Here is a 15031-nt window from a genome sequence, read left to right as displayed (position 1 = left end):
GGATTATTATCCTCTTCATCTCCTGACTGTTGACATCTAGTCTTCCTCCATTTGTTCTTTGGCTCCTGCACCATCACTAACAGTTTGATACCATGAGCACTCCTCGAGCACAGTAAGTCACCCTCCCAGAGCACCCACCTGTGCGACAACAGTCCTGAAATTTGAGATATAGCTATCCTTTTGGCATCCTCCTCTGCTTCCACCTTTTCTTCTGGGACCAATACCTTTTCACACAGACTATACAAAGTACTCTCTAGCATGTAGATGACTGTAATAGTGATGCTGATGACAGCATTATCAGTGCTAACCATCTTAGTAGCCATTTCGAATCTGTGCAGATGGGTGAAGAGGTCCTTCATCTGTGCCCACTTTGCAAGCATGATTTGAACAACTTCCATACTGCGTTGGCTCAGGCTATGCAAAAAGTCATACTGTACAAGGGCTCGTTGCTGCTGCCACAGTCACTGCAACATGTGCAGGGTGAAATGCCACCATGCCAAAACATCTCAAATTAAATAGTTAACTGGTAAGCCGAAAGACTTCTATAGTGATGCAATTCAATGACCTGCACTGTGCGATCGGCAGAATTGAGCACAGAGTGACCATGCTGCAGTAGCGCATCCAGGCAGGGATAGTGGCAAAAAATTGCTGTACCACCAAGTTGAGGATGTGAACCACACATGGCACATATGTGAGGTTGTGCCGGCGAATGGCCGCTTCCAGGTTTGTGCTGTTATCGCACACAGCCAGGTTTAGTGTAGCCAGCCATTGCTCTAACTCAGTCTGGATAGATCTTCACAATTCTTGAACTGTGTGACTGCGATATCCAAGTCATATTAATTTGAACACTGCCTGATTGAGGTGAACCATGGCTGTGCAGTACGGATTCTATCTGCACTTTTGGAACGTGTGTCTGAATAAGGAAGAAGTTGAGGGGACAGGTGGAGGCCCTTGAGGAGGTGGAGGAACCAGAAGCAGTGGAGGAACTGTTAGATACAGAGGTTTGTCCCATAAGCTTTAGGGATTCAAAGACTTGTGGAGCAGCACCTTGACTACCTGCCCCCACAGTCTCTAGAGACAATCAGTGTCCAGTCAGTCAGATGTAACGCCCCTATCCATCTTTGCTTGTCCAGGTGTCAGTGGTGAAATACTCTGGCAGACAGATCTTTTCAAACAATAGGTGATGTTGTCTGTGAAATGCTGGTGTTGCGCAGGCACAGCTTTCTTAGAGAAGTAATGGCAACTGGGGAACTGGTGCTGGGGAACAGCTATGGCTTTTAACTAAAACCATCTGTATCCACCAGACAGAAAGGTAGCATTTCCATGGCTAATAGATTGGAGATGTTGGAGTTCAAGCTTTTAGCTTTGGCATGTGTAGGAGGAAACATTAATTTACGTGACCATAACTGCGGAGCTGAGGGCTGGCATCTGTGGTGAGAGAGGGCGGAGAACAGAGAACAAGACAAACTGCTAGACTGAGTGAGGTACAGATGGAGATGTAATGGTGGATTGATAAAGTTGTGATGTGCTAGGTGACACAGAAAAACAGCATGACAAAAATCTTGGCACTCAATGTGTGAAATATTCAGATACTTTTTATTTCGTGCATCCAGAAAGAAAAGGTTAAACATTTTCAGTCCACTATAGGACCTTCATCAGAACAATCTTGTTTACTGAAACAGATAAATCTTTTAACTGCTAGTCAAAAAGGACAAAGTAGAGAGTCTGGATAGCCTGTGAATGTGTTAGGTAGCTGGCGTGCCAAGACGTCTTCCACACGGGGCTGCCAGACCACAGACCAGGACGTCACTTGCGCTTTACTACTCCAGAGGTTGTATACCCACTGCTATCAGTGCTGTCTCCCCTCCCTATACCACTGACCCTGGAGGTCTCTTCTCTGAAACCCTATGGTGCACAGCTGCCTGTTCTAAATTTGGACGGTCCAATCCATACACACTTCCCAGACACCAGCTACCTAACACATTCACACGCTATCCAGACTCTGTACTTTGTCCTCTTTGATTAGCAGTTAAAGGATTTATCTGTTTCAGTAAACAAGATTGTTCTGATGAAGGTCCTATAGTGGACTGAAAACATTTAACCTTTTCTGTCTGGATGCATGAAACAAAAAGTATCTGAATATTTCACACATTGATTGCCATGTTTTTTGTCATTTTGATTTGATGGGTTGGACCCCCGACAAACAAGCTATTCCTGAGTGCCGTGTTCTCTCTACAGAAAAACAAGCATAACAGCTGAAGGGCTCTCATTGTAAGGGGTAAACAAGTGGACTTGTTCACTTGCAGCACTATCCAAAGTGGCTTCTCTGCACTTTGACACTGAGAAAATGGTGCCAGCAAAACAAAATATCCACTTTTTATATGGCCAAGGACATGTGACTTCGGCAGCCAATCACAGTAGACATTGTGTCATGACTTTGGGGCTGGTTTCTGCACCCTTATTGACTGCCAGAATCAGCACATATAAATTTAAGGGGGGTGGGGAAAGAGTCCTGTAACCTCTCCACACCCCCTTCCCTCCTCAAACACGCCCCCCATCTCCCCCAATCATCATACAGCACCACTATCCTAGCCAAAGTAATAACAAAAGAATTTAGTGAAAAACTGATGATTTACTCACATGTGATCAAATTTTGCCAACTTTGATTGCAAAAGGAATACCTCTAGGTTACAATGCCTGTGAGCTATCACATGTGATGCAACATTTTACATTGCTTATCTTAGATTCCATATACGCCAATGGAAAAATTAAATATATGCACTATATACTAGCATCTGGGTCATATAAAAAAAATCTGTACATCACTGATACAATGATACCATCGAGCCATGTACATATACCCATAGAGTACACTTCAGAGGGTGTTTTGGTAAAAAAAAATTGCATGGGTCTATTTTGTATAACTGTTATTTATGCATGTAATTATAAACCTAATTTGATACTGAAAAAAGCCAAATGTTCTTAGTTATTACACACAAAAATTTGAAGTGTTGAGTTATATGCAGAAATTTCATTTGCTTTTGAATTCCAATTTTTTGCAAATGTGTAGGTCCTAGTGTCTACAACTTGCTCAAGTGCCTGATTTACCTACATGGCTAATCTGGGCAGATTGGTCCAGTTATTTGCTTGTTAATTAATCTTTTCTTTCTCAGTGTGAAACCTTCCAAAGAGACTGATTTGCCTATGTTGCATACTTGGAGCAGATTGGACCAGTCGTTTCACCGTAAATTAATATTTTCTTTTGTATTCAGGGATTCTTTGTGAATATTTTGAGAATGGCATTTCCTACTAGCCGAAATCCAGTTAAAAACAGAAAACAGAAACAGAGATCCTGTCACTTACAGGGCTGCTTGCTGTAGCTTTGAAAAAATCACTGCTTTATTAGTGATAGATTATTACTATAAGACTAGTAAATAGAGTTGAGCGATACCGTCCGATACTTCAAAGTATCGGATCGGAATGGATCGGCCGATCTTAAAAAAAAGTATCGGTATCGCCGATTCCGATACCGGAAGTCCCATTCAAGTCTATGGGACTTCCGGTATCGGAATAAGAAAAATCCTGTTTTTCCCTTGTACAGCCTCTCTGGGGTCTGTACGGGCCTTTCGGGGGGCTGTGCCGGCCTGCCAGGGGGTCTGTGCAGGCTCCGGTGGTCTGTGCCGGCCTGCCGGGGGGCTGTGCAGGCTCCGGTGGGCTGTGCCGGCCTGCCGGGGGGCTGTGCAGGCTCCGGGGGGCTGTGCCGGCCTGCCGGGGGGCTGTGCCAGCCTGCCGGGGGGCTGTGCAGGCATCGTCCGATGGGACTACAAGTCCCATCGGGCGATGCCTGCTACCATGACAGTGATTGACACATTAGCCAATGATGGGACAGTAGTAGTCCCATCATCCGGCTAATGTGTTGAATGTAAAAAAAAAAAAAAAAAAAAATTACATGCTACATACATGCTACATACATACAACATGCATACTACATACATGCTACATTCATACTACATACTACATACATGCTACATTCATACTACATATATACTACATGCAACATACATACTACATATATACTACATGCATGCAACATGCATACTACATATATACTACATGCAACATACATACTACATATATACTACATGCAACATACATACTACATATACTACATGCATGCAACATGCATACTACATATATACTACATGCTACATACATACTACATATATACTACATACATACTGCATGCTACATACATACTACATGCTACATACATACCACATACATACTACATGCTACATATATACTACATATATACTACATGCTACATACATACTAGATATATGCTACATACATACTACATACATACTACATGCTACATACATACTACATATATACTACATACATACTACATGCATGCTACATACATACTACATGCTACATACATACCACATACATACTACATACATACTACATGCTACATACATACTACATATATACTACATGCATGCTACATACATACTGCATGCTACATGCATGCTACATACATACTACATACATACTACATGCTACATACATACCACATATATACTACATACATACTACATACAATACATTCATACAATACATACATAGACATACAGTACATATAACATAGAGTAACATACTTACCAATACTTGTCACATTGTTCCCCGAAGCCATTGTCTTTTACGGAATAAATATTAACATAACAAACCACAAAAATACTCACCCACGATCCGAAGCAGTCCACGAGTGTGTCCCACGACAATCTTGGGTAGAGAACTGCAGCATCAGCTGTTGCTGCCGTTCTCTATGGGCTGCAGGAATCCAATGACGGAAGGTAGGTATCCTTCCGCACTGTATTCCTCCGCCACTTAAAAAAAAAAAAGTCCCTAGTCTCACTTTATGCCATTGCTGCGTGGGAAATTCCCACACAGCAATGGCATAAAGTGAGACTAGGGACTTTTTTTTTTTAAGTGGCGGAGGAATACAGTGCGGAAGGATACCTACCTTCTGTCATTGGATTCCTGCAGCCCGTAGAGAACGGCAGCAACAGCTGATGCTGCAGTTCTCTACCCAAGATCGTCATGGGACACACTCGTGGACTGCTTCGGATCGTGGGTGAGTATTTTTGTGGTTTGTTATGTTAATATTTATTCCGTAAAAGACAATGGCTTCGGGGAACAATGTGACAAGTATTGGTAAGTATGTTACTCTATGTTATATGTACTGTATGTCTATGAATGTATTGTATGAATGTATTGTATGTAGTATGTATGTAGTATATATGTGGTATGTATGTAGCATGTAGTATGTATGTAGTATGTATGTAGCATGCATGTAGCATGCAGTATGTATGTAGCATGCATGTAGTATATATGTAGTATGTATGTAGCATGTAGTATGTATGTAGTATGTATGTGGTATGTATGTAGCATGTAGTATGTATGTAGCATGCATGTAGTATGTATGTAGTATGTATGTAGTATATATGTAGTATGTATGTAGCATGTAGTATGTATGTAGCATGCATGTAGTATATATGTAGTATGTATGTAGCATGTAGTATGTATGTAGCATGCATGTAGTATATATGTAGTATGTATGTAGCATGTAGTATGTATGTAGCATGCATGTAGTATATATGTAGTATGTATGTAGCATGTAGTATGTATGTAGCATGCATGTAGTATGTATGTAGTATGTATGTAGTATGTATGTGGTATGTATGTAGCATGTAGTATGTATGTAGCATGCATGTAGTATGTATGTAGTATTCATGTAGTATATATGTAGTATGTATGTAGCATGTAGTATGTATGTAGCATGCATGTAGTATATATGTAGTATGTATGTATGTAGTATGTATGTAGTATATATGTAGCATGTAGTATGTATGTAGCATGCATGTAGTATATATGTGTTATGTATGTAGTATGTATGTATATATGTGGTATGTATGTGGTATGTATGTAGTATGTATGTAGTATGTATGTAGTATGTATGTGGTATGTATGTAGTATGTATGTAGCATGTAGTATGTATGTAGCATGCATGTAGTATGTATGTAGTATTTTTTTTTTTTTTTTTTTTTTTTTTAACATTTAACACATTAGCCGGATGATGGGACTACTACTGTCCCATCATTGGCTAATGTGTCAATCACTGTCATGGTAGCAGGCATCGCCAGATGGGACTTGTAGTCCCATCGGACGATGCTTGCACAGACCCCCGGACATCAGCACAGCCCCCCGGCAGGCCGGCACAGCCCCCCGGCAGGCCGGTACAGACCCCCACAGGGTGCACAGACCACCGGCAGGCCGGCACAGCCCCCCGGCAGGCCGGTACAGACCCCCACAGGGTGCACAGACCACCGGCAGGCCGGCACAGCCCCCCGGCAGGCCGGTACAGACCCCGGGCAGTCCACACAGCCCCCCGGCAGGCCGGCAGAGACCCCCGGAAGGCCCGAAATGACGGCGCATCATGATGCGCACACACCGCGCATCATGATGACGTCAGGCTGTCAATCAACTTTGAACTTCCGATTCCGATGCCGACTTCCGATATTGAAAAAATATCGGAAGTCGGTATCGGAATTCCGATACAGCAAGTATCGGCCGATACCCGATACTTGCGGTATCGGAATGCTCAACACTACTAGTAAACCTACTTCCATACAACGTTCCATATTTATAAGCTCTGTACAGTCCTCCCCTATCTCTGATTGGTAGCTTTCTGTGTTGACAGCGCATAAGCAGAAAACTGCTCTATAGCTGCAGCACAATGTCGCTGTTCTGTTTACTGTTTTTATTCTTTTTAGTTTGTGGATGGGACAGATACTCATTATAGCCTTGGTCTCATTCACTCAATCTTTTTTTTTTTTTAACACATCAATGGTGGACAAAAATAATGACATCTGAGTTACCTGCAACTTGTGGCCCAGACATGCAGATGTCAATGGATGGGTCAGTTTAGTAAACAGCACATGGATGTTAGTCACGTAACATTTGTGCACTGTCAATTTAAAAATACATACATGTATATAGACTGCTCAAAAAAATAAAAGGGAACATTTAAACAACAGAATCTAACCCCAAGTAAATCAAACTTCTGTGAAATCAAACTGTCCACTTAGGAAACAACACTGATTGACAATCAATTTCACATGCTGTTGTGCTAATGCAATAGACAACAGATGGAAATTATTGGCAATTATCAAGACAACCTCAATAAAGTAGTGGTTCTGCAGGTGGGGACCACAGACCACATCTCAGTACCAATGCTTTCTGGCTGATGTTTTGGTCACTTTTGAATGTTGGTTGTGCTTTCACACTCGTGGTAGCATGAGACGGACTCTACAACCCACAAAAGTGGCCCAGGTAGTGCAGCTCATCCAGGATGGCACATCAATGCGAGCTGTGGCAAGAAAGTTTGCTGTGTCTATCAGCATAGTGTCCAGAGGCTGGAGGTGCTACCAGGAGACAGGCCAATGCACCAGGAGATGCGGAGGGGGCCGTAGGAGGGCAACAACCCAGCAGCAGAACCGTTACCTCCGCCTTTGTTCAAGGCCTGCAAAATGACCTCCAGCAGGCCACAAATGTGCATGTGTCTGCACAAACGGTTAGAAACTGACTCCATGGGGATGGTCTGAGGGCCCAACGTCCACAGATAAGGGTTGTGCTCACAGCCCAACACCGTGCAGGATGCTTGGCATTTGCCACAGAACACCAGGATTGGCAAATTTGCCACTGGCACCCTGTGCTCTTCACAGATGAAAGCAGGTTCACACTGACACATGTGACAGACATGACAGAGTCTGGAGATGCCGTGGAGAGTGATCTGCTGCCTTCAAAAACCTTCAGCATGACCAGTTTGCAGTGGGTCAGTAATGGTGTGGGGTGGCATTTCTTTGGAGGGCTGCACAGCCCTCCATGTGCTCGCCAGAGGTAGCCTGACTGCCATTAAGTACCGAGATGAGATCCTCAGACCCCTTGTGAGTCCATATGCTGGTGCGGTTGGCCCTGGGTTCCTCCTAATATAGGACAATGCCAGACCTCATGTGGTGGCAGGAGTGTGTATGCAAGATTAAGGCATTGAAGATATTGACTGGCCCGCCAATACCCCAGACCTGAATCCGATTGAGCACATCTGGGACATCATGTCTCACTCCATCCACCAATGTCATGTTGCTCCACAGACTGTCCGGGAGTTGGCGGATGCTTTAGTCCAGGTCTGGGAGGAGATCCCTCAGGAGACCATCAGGAGCATGCCCAGGCGTTGTACAGTAGGGAGGTCATACAGACACGTGGAGGCCACACACAATACTGAGCACCTTTTCCTTGTCATGAGGCATTTCCACTGAAGTTGGATCAGCCTTTAATTTGATATTCCACTTTGATTTTGAGTATTATTCCAAATCCAAACCTCCATGAGATATTCATTTTGATTTACATTGATAATTTTTATGTTTTATTGTTCTGAATACATTCCACTATGTAATGAATAAAAATTTGCAACTTAAATATTTCATTCAGTGATATCTAGGATGTGGTATTTTAGTGTTCCCTTTATTTATTTGTGCAGTATATATATTCATCTAACTTTCATTGAAATTGAAGCTCATTTTATCCTCAATACATATTTACAAGCGACAGCAGAAGGAGGGTATTTGTAATTTATAGTTGTGTGTAAAACAATAATTAGGCATATTAGTACATTATTGGGCATACTGAGCATATCTTTTTATCTTTTTAGCATTACTAATAGTAACATAGTGTCATAGTTTTGAAGGCTGAAGGAAGACCTTATGTCCATCTAGTTCAGCCTATTTTTAGTGCAGCTGTTCTGCATTGTTGATCCTGGGGAAGGCAAATGAAGGATCACACATTCTCTCTATTTCTCTTTAATAAATGTGTATAGAATCATTTCAACCTTTAGTAAAGAGCAAAACCAATGGACATTTTCAAGCAATTTCAGACTAAGTTTCACAACAACAAAAAGGTATTTTGGCAGTAATACTTAGGTTTGGCTTTCAAGAATATTGAGTAATACGATTTTCTTGCTGAATCTAGTAGGGTTTATAACCTCTTAGTTTAAGCTCACTATTTGCAATCTTTTTTGGATTAGAACAGCCACAGGGGCTGTAAGTCTAGCTCTTCAGGAATGGGATTACATGAATTGGGTGATGTGAGTTATAGTGGTTAAGGTACTGCATTTCTCTTTGCAGGTTTCTTTTTCAACTATTTCCAACTGTTATTCTTAAATAGTTGCTGTTTCCCTCTGGTATATCACTTTTAAGGTGTAGTGAATTCACTTGATAGATCTAACATTCTAATTCATTTATTTTATTTTATCTTTTTTGTCGTGTTTACAAACTCACAGCCAGTGTGCAGAGGCCTAACTGCAGGGTGGAGGGAATGAAACTGAATCCATCATGAGACAAGAGGTGTGTTTCAGAATACCTTAGTCTCCCTCTAGGCAGTGCTAACTAAACTGTAGTCACATATCACAGCTCTGCCCTAATTGATCTAAGTTAAAGAGGTGGCTCACTACAATGTAAAATGCACCCATCGAATTAAACCTTTTAAATAAGTATTTTTGTAAATACCTTATGCTATATGTGCCTGTAAGTGGCGCTATCGCTCCTCGCTCAGTACGCATCACATTGCAGTTGCCGCTGACATTCGCTGATGTCACGTCAACTTCTGGACTTCCTTGATTCACCCAAGTTTGCACTGGATGCACGACCCCCTTCCCAGTTGACTGGGCTGTGGTGGGTTTTTACCACACATCATAGCTCAATATCCAGTGCGTGATTTCCCTATGTCTTCTGCTTTCATTGGCGGCAAGCGCGCACTGGATACTGGGCTGTGATGTGTGGTGAAACACCGCCACAGCCCAGTTAATCAGGACTGTGCTTGTGCGACCGGGTCACATCTGGGTGAATCAAAGAAGATTCAGTCTTTTCTCTTAAAATGTAACCATGGAAATAGATAGTTTTACATAGAAAAATTAGACCTAAGTACAAGCATGAAACTGCTGCAAAAATGTACCACGTCTATCAGAGACATATGTACATAGAAATCATGGGGCCTCATAACACGAGTCATATTGGGTCCTTCCCACCAAAATAAAGAGATGATTAGTGGAGTAGTTAAGGCCAGGCACCTAACTGAAGTCACAAAAGGGCATACCTCCAAACGTTTTAACACAAGGAGAGAGACATTTTGTGACATATTCACAGAAATCTTACCCTTGCTGAAGCTTTTTAGTGTTCTCACTCACTAAGATAGTAGTGCCCCACAGTGTGAATACATCATAACACACACACTGCGGGGCAGGATCTGGGGCCTCCACAACACGCAGATGTGATCGCCTGATGTCAGTTCACGGGCAGCGTGCACTGCGCATGCCCAAGAACTGTTTTCACAGAGCAGGCGCCGGCATAGGATACAGAAAGAGGCGGGGCCCAGATGTCAGCACAGGGGCATGATGGACGGCTATGGGAGGCGGGGCACAGATGGCAGAGCAGGGGAATGATGGACGTCTATGGGAGGCAGGGCCCAGATGCTACAGAGACATGATTGATGGTGGGGAGGCAGCTGCTTCAGGGGGACACACCACACCTATGGGACGCATTACAGGTATAAGGACCTATTTATAAAAGTTAATATTTCGGCGTTACTGGGGGTCAGAAACAGAAGAGCCACCTTCACAGAATGCAGCCTTAGTGCTGCTGAAGATGGCTCTTTTAGTTAAAAACGTCCAGATGGCGTGACAGGTTCCCTTTAACAAAGAAAACCCCTTCCTATTTCATGCTGTCAGTAATTACACCACATGGGAGAGAAATGTCACAAGACCTGAGAAAGAAAATAATTTCTTTGCACAAAAAATATGAAGTCTACAATAAAAAAAACTTATCAGTAGGCATGAGGGAAACAATGGAAGTTCCGGTATTTGACCGAACTTTAGTCCAAAGTTTAGCTGAACTTGAAACCGAACCCCACTGAAATGGGGACCTGAACTTTGGAGCTGGAAAATCTCTTGTCTCTATCTTTCTCTCTCTCTCCTTCCTGAACTCCGGACATTAAAATGGACTTAAGGGAGAAGTCCATCTTTGGAGTTTAGCATCAGACACTAACTGTTCGGTACAAACACCGAACTTTTGATTTCGGGTTCACTCATCTCTACTTATAAGTCATAATAGTGTAGCAAAAGTGATACAAAAATGTAATAAAGATGGAATAGCAACCTTTTCATGAAAACTTCCAGGCCAAGCATAAAAGTCAATACCGAAACAGAAGCAACTTCTGTTGAGAAGGGTTGAATTTATATGCAACTTCACAGCAGTTAGCTATAGAAGTAGAAAGCCAAACCGTGGTGAGTTTTCCAGTGACACAATATGGCATACACTGCAGAGGCATGTCATGCATGGGTGTCAACCCCTAGGAAGTGTCTTTTAAAGACCATGCACAAAAAATCCTGCCTATAATTTGCCAGGGCTCATGCTGAAAAATATGAAAAATACAGACTCTTTATTCTGGAGTGATGAGACCAAGATAAATATTTTTGGAACAGATGGCTTCAAAAAAGCATGACGTCACAAAGGTGAGCAGTACAAGAAAATGCATTTTACCTATAGTGAAACATGGTGGTGGCAGTGTTCTTAAAGTGCACCTGCCACCTGTTTTGGCCGCTGTAAAATGCATTCCACTGCCTTTCAGGGCTTATCTACAACATCTTATAATGCTGTAGATAAGCCCCAGATCTGACCTGCAAGATAAGAAAAAATGTTTTATTATACTCACCTGGGGGGCGGTCCGATGCGGTCCGGTCCGATGGGTGTCACAGGTCCGGGTCTGGTGCCTCCCATCTTCTTGTGATGCTGTCTTCCTGCTTGCTTCATTGCTCCTGGCATCTCACTTCTGTACAGGAGAACTTCTCTGCCATGTTGAGGGCAGAGCAAAGTACATCAATGCAGAGGTGCTGGGCCTCTCTGACCTTTACCAGTACCCACCCCGAGGGTGTTTATAATAAAACTTATTTTTCTTATTATGCAGGACGGACCGGGGGCTTATCTACAGCATTATATAATGCTGCAGATAAGCCCTGAAAGGAGGTGGCTGCATCTTATAGCGGCCAAAACAGGTGGCAGGTTCACTTTAAGTGGGACTGCATGATGGTTGCTCATGTCAGGGGGGCTTATATTTAATTGATGGTATTATGAATTTACTGATGTACAGCTCTATTTTGAAATAGAATATGCTACCATTTCATCATGTACATTTACAACATGAAAATGATCCACAACACACATCTAAGTTCACTGTTGCATTTCTGAAGCAGACAAGGGTGAAAGAGATTCAGTGGCCAAGTAGGTATCTTGATCTGAACCCAATCAAATGCCTATGGGGAATTGTGAAGATACAAGTTGTAATCACTCTCCATCCAGCATCCAGGCTCTAAAAGAGGTCATTCTTCAAGAACAGAAATAGAAAGATGTTGCAATATGTCACCGACTTGTTCAGTTGATGCCTAAAAGACTTGATGGTGTCCATAAAAGTCATGTAAGTCATACAAAACAATAGATGTAGTAGTTTTTATTGTGAGGTGCATTCGTTTTTAGCATCAACTAATTTGAGTAAAAACTAAAGATTTTGTTATAATAGTTGTATGATTACCCCCTTTCATGTTATGGGTTAACAAATGTTCTTTGAAACTAATTTTTGTCAAAATGTTGTAAATTGTGGCAATTGTTCTTGTATTCAGTCAGACATTGATTAAAGTCTTAAGGGGGCTTCACACATAGCGATATCGCCAGCAATATCGCTAATGCGTCACCGATTTTGTGACGCAGCAGCAATATTGCTGATCGCGCGAGAACGTCCTGGGTCATTTCTCGTCGGCGGCTTCCTGCTGGGCTTCCGACACATGGACGTGGGTGGAGGACATCATCATCGCCGCATCTGATGGGTAAGTAACGACCTCTGCTGCGTCGCTGCATCGCTGGTGAGATCTGCCTGTTTGGCAGCTCACTAGCGACCATTTAGTGATGCACCAGTGATCCTGATCGGGTTGCATAGTTGTCGGGATCGCTGGTGCATCGCTAAATGTAATGGGGCCCTTAGTTTTCAAACTGGGTGATCTAATTTATGTTGAGCTATGTATTGTAGACAAAATCAGGCTTAGCTCCTCCTTATATAGCTTGATTGCCAATCTTGAGGACAGGTATTGCAAGCCCTGTCTCCAGGAACATCAATCAAGTAATACAGGGAGGAGATAATGCATGGTCAGCCAGACTTCAGCTTGACTTGATTTTGCTGCATCTCCATATCCCTGCCTAGATAGAAAAATATTTTTGCAAAAAGCAGTACCACAACTATAAGTTGCTCATGGCTGTAAGGAGTGATAGGGGCAGGCAAAAAATACTTTGCGAGTTCCCTTTAACTTCATGCACAGGGCTCATACGCTCACCTACGGCATAATATAAAAAACTTTTTGTTTAGAATATTTTTCTTCACATGTCATGGATGAAGTATATGCTGCACAACTCCTCAGTGAGATGGTCCTAAGACATTTTAATCCAGATAGGTTCTTTGAGTTTTGTGCTAGACTTGATTTATTTGTAACTTAGCAAATGATTCCCTTGTGTTATTACTTTGCCTCTAATATTTGTGCCTTGAGAACTTCAAATAGCACAGCGTTCTCTACTTTACTTTATTTCTGGGTCAGAGCAAGTATGTCATTGTCTTATAATAAAGAAAAAAAAGAAAAGAGGCAATTTTTCATCCAAAACATTCAGTCTGTTAATCATTTACAAGGCTCCAGTAATGATTTAGTAGACAGAATGTCTTTCAAAACACAACTGCCCTCTGCTAACACTCTAGTACACAAAATACAGCTGCATAATATACTTGAATAACATAAATTAAAGTATTCAATGTGTCAACGCTAATGAATTTTTTTTAAAGTTGTCCATCAGCTTTTACTGCCAAACCTGCATTATATGAAACGTAAAGAAGTTTTCCCATAAAAGCAAATCAAAGTGTATCTCTAGGAAATGTTGGCACATGCTAATCAGTGGGGTCCTGACTGCTGGTCCCCGCACCAAATGGTAAAATGAAATGCCATAAGAAAAAATGTATCAAAAGTAGAATTTTTATTTTTAGTTTTGCTTTTAGCTGCATTATCACTATGATAATTAAGTAATTTATAGATGTTTAAAGTGTTACATGATTGAGAAATTAAACACATCTTAAAGAAGCACTCCAATAAACTTTATTTCCCCTTTAACATGTGTATTCATATATATGTACTGCATTGGCTGTGTGTTGCTTTACTCTTTTATTGCCATCTTCTTTGGCATCCAGAGACATTCCTGCCCTCTTCTACATAACACCACCATTCTTCAAGCAATCTGGATCACTCTGTGCCCTATGTGTGAGCCAGAATTCTTTTTTACAGTGTAAGCCTCAATCTGATGCTTCATAAGCTTAAATGATGAAATCCACTTCCAGGTCACACAGTGTACAATATGGCCCGGAAAGTAGTGATGTCACTCAGAAGAAGACTGGAATGGCGCTGGATGCAAGAGAAGACAACGATAATTGAGTTTTAGAGATGAGACAACTTTTTGATATTCAAATTCAACATTTTTTCTGAATTTTCCCAGAAAATTTGATTTGCAGCCGATAAATTCATGCAACTCTCCATACTGAAAAGCTTATATTTGTTCAGAAAATACACATGGATGATAGAACCCTGATGAACAAAACAGCTTACACTCTATAGGTGAGACAGAGAGAAACCTGCTGACCAAAAGAGGTTGCACACTACACAAAAGAGAGAAGATCTCAGTGACCACAACAGCTTACACTCTATAGGAGAAAGAACCCTGTAGACCATAAGAGCTTACACTCCACAGAAAAGAGAGGACTATGTTGGCCATTAGAGCTTACTACCTACAGGAGAGAGAGATGATCTCAGTGACCATAACAGCTTATACTCTATAGG

Source organism: Dendrobates tinctorius, unplaced genomic scaffold, assembly GCF_039654945.1.
Source record: "Dendrobates tinctorius isolate UK_male_01 unplaced genomic scaffold, ASM3965494v1 ptg000064l, whole genome shotgun sequence".
Taxonomy (NCBI): Eukaryota; Metazoa; Chordata; class Amphibia; order Anura; family Dendrobatidae; genus Dendrobates; species Dendrobates tinctorius.
Note: the sequence above shows the minus strand (reverse complement) of the source record.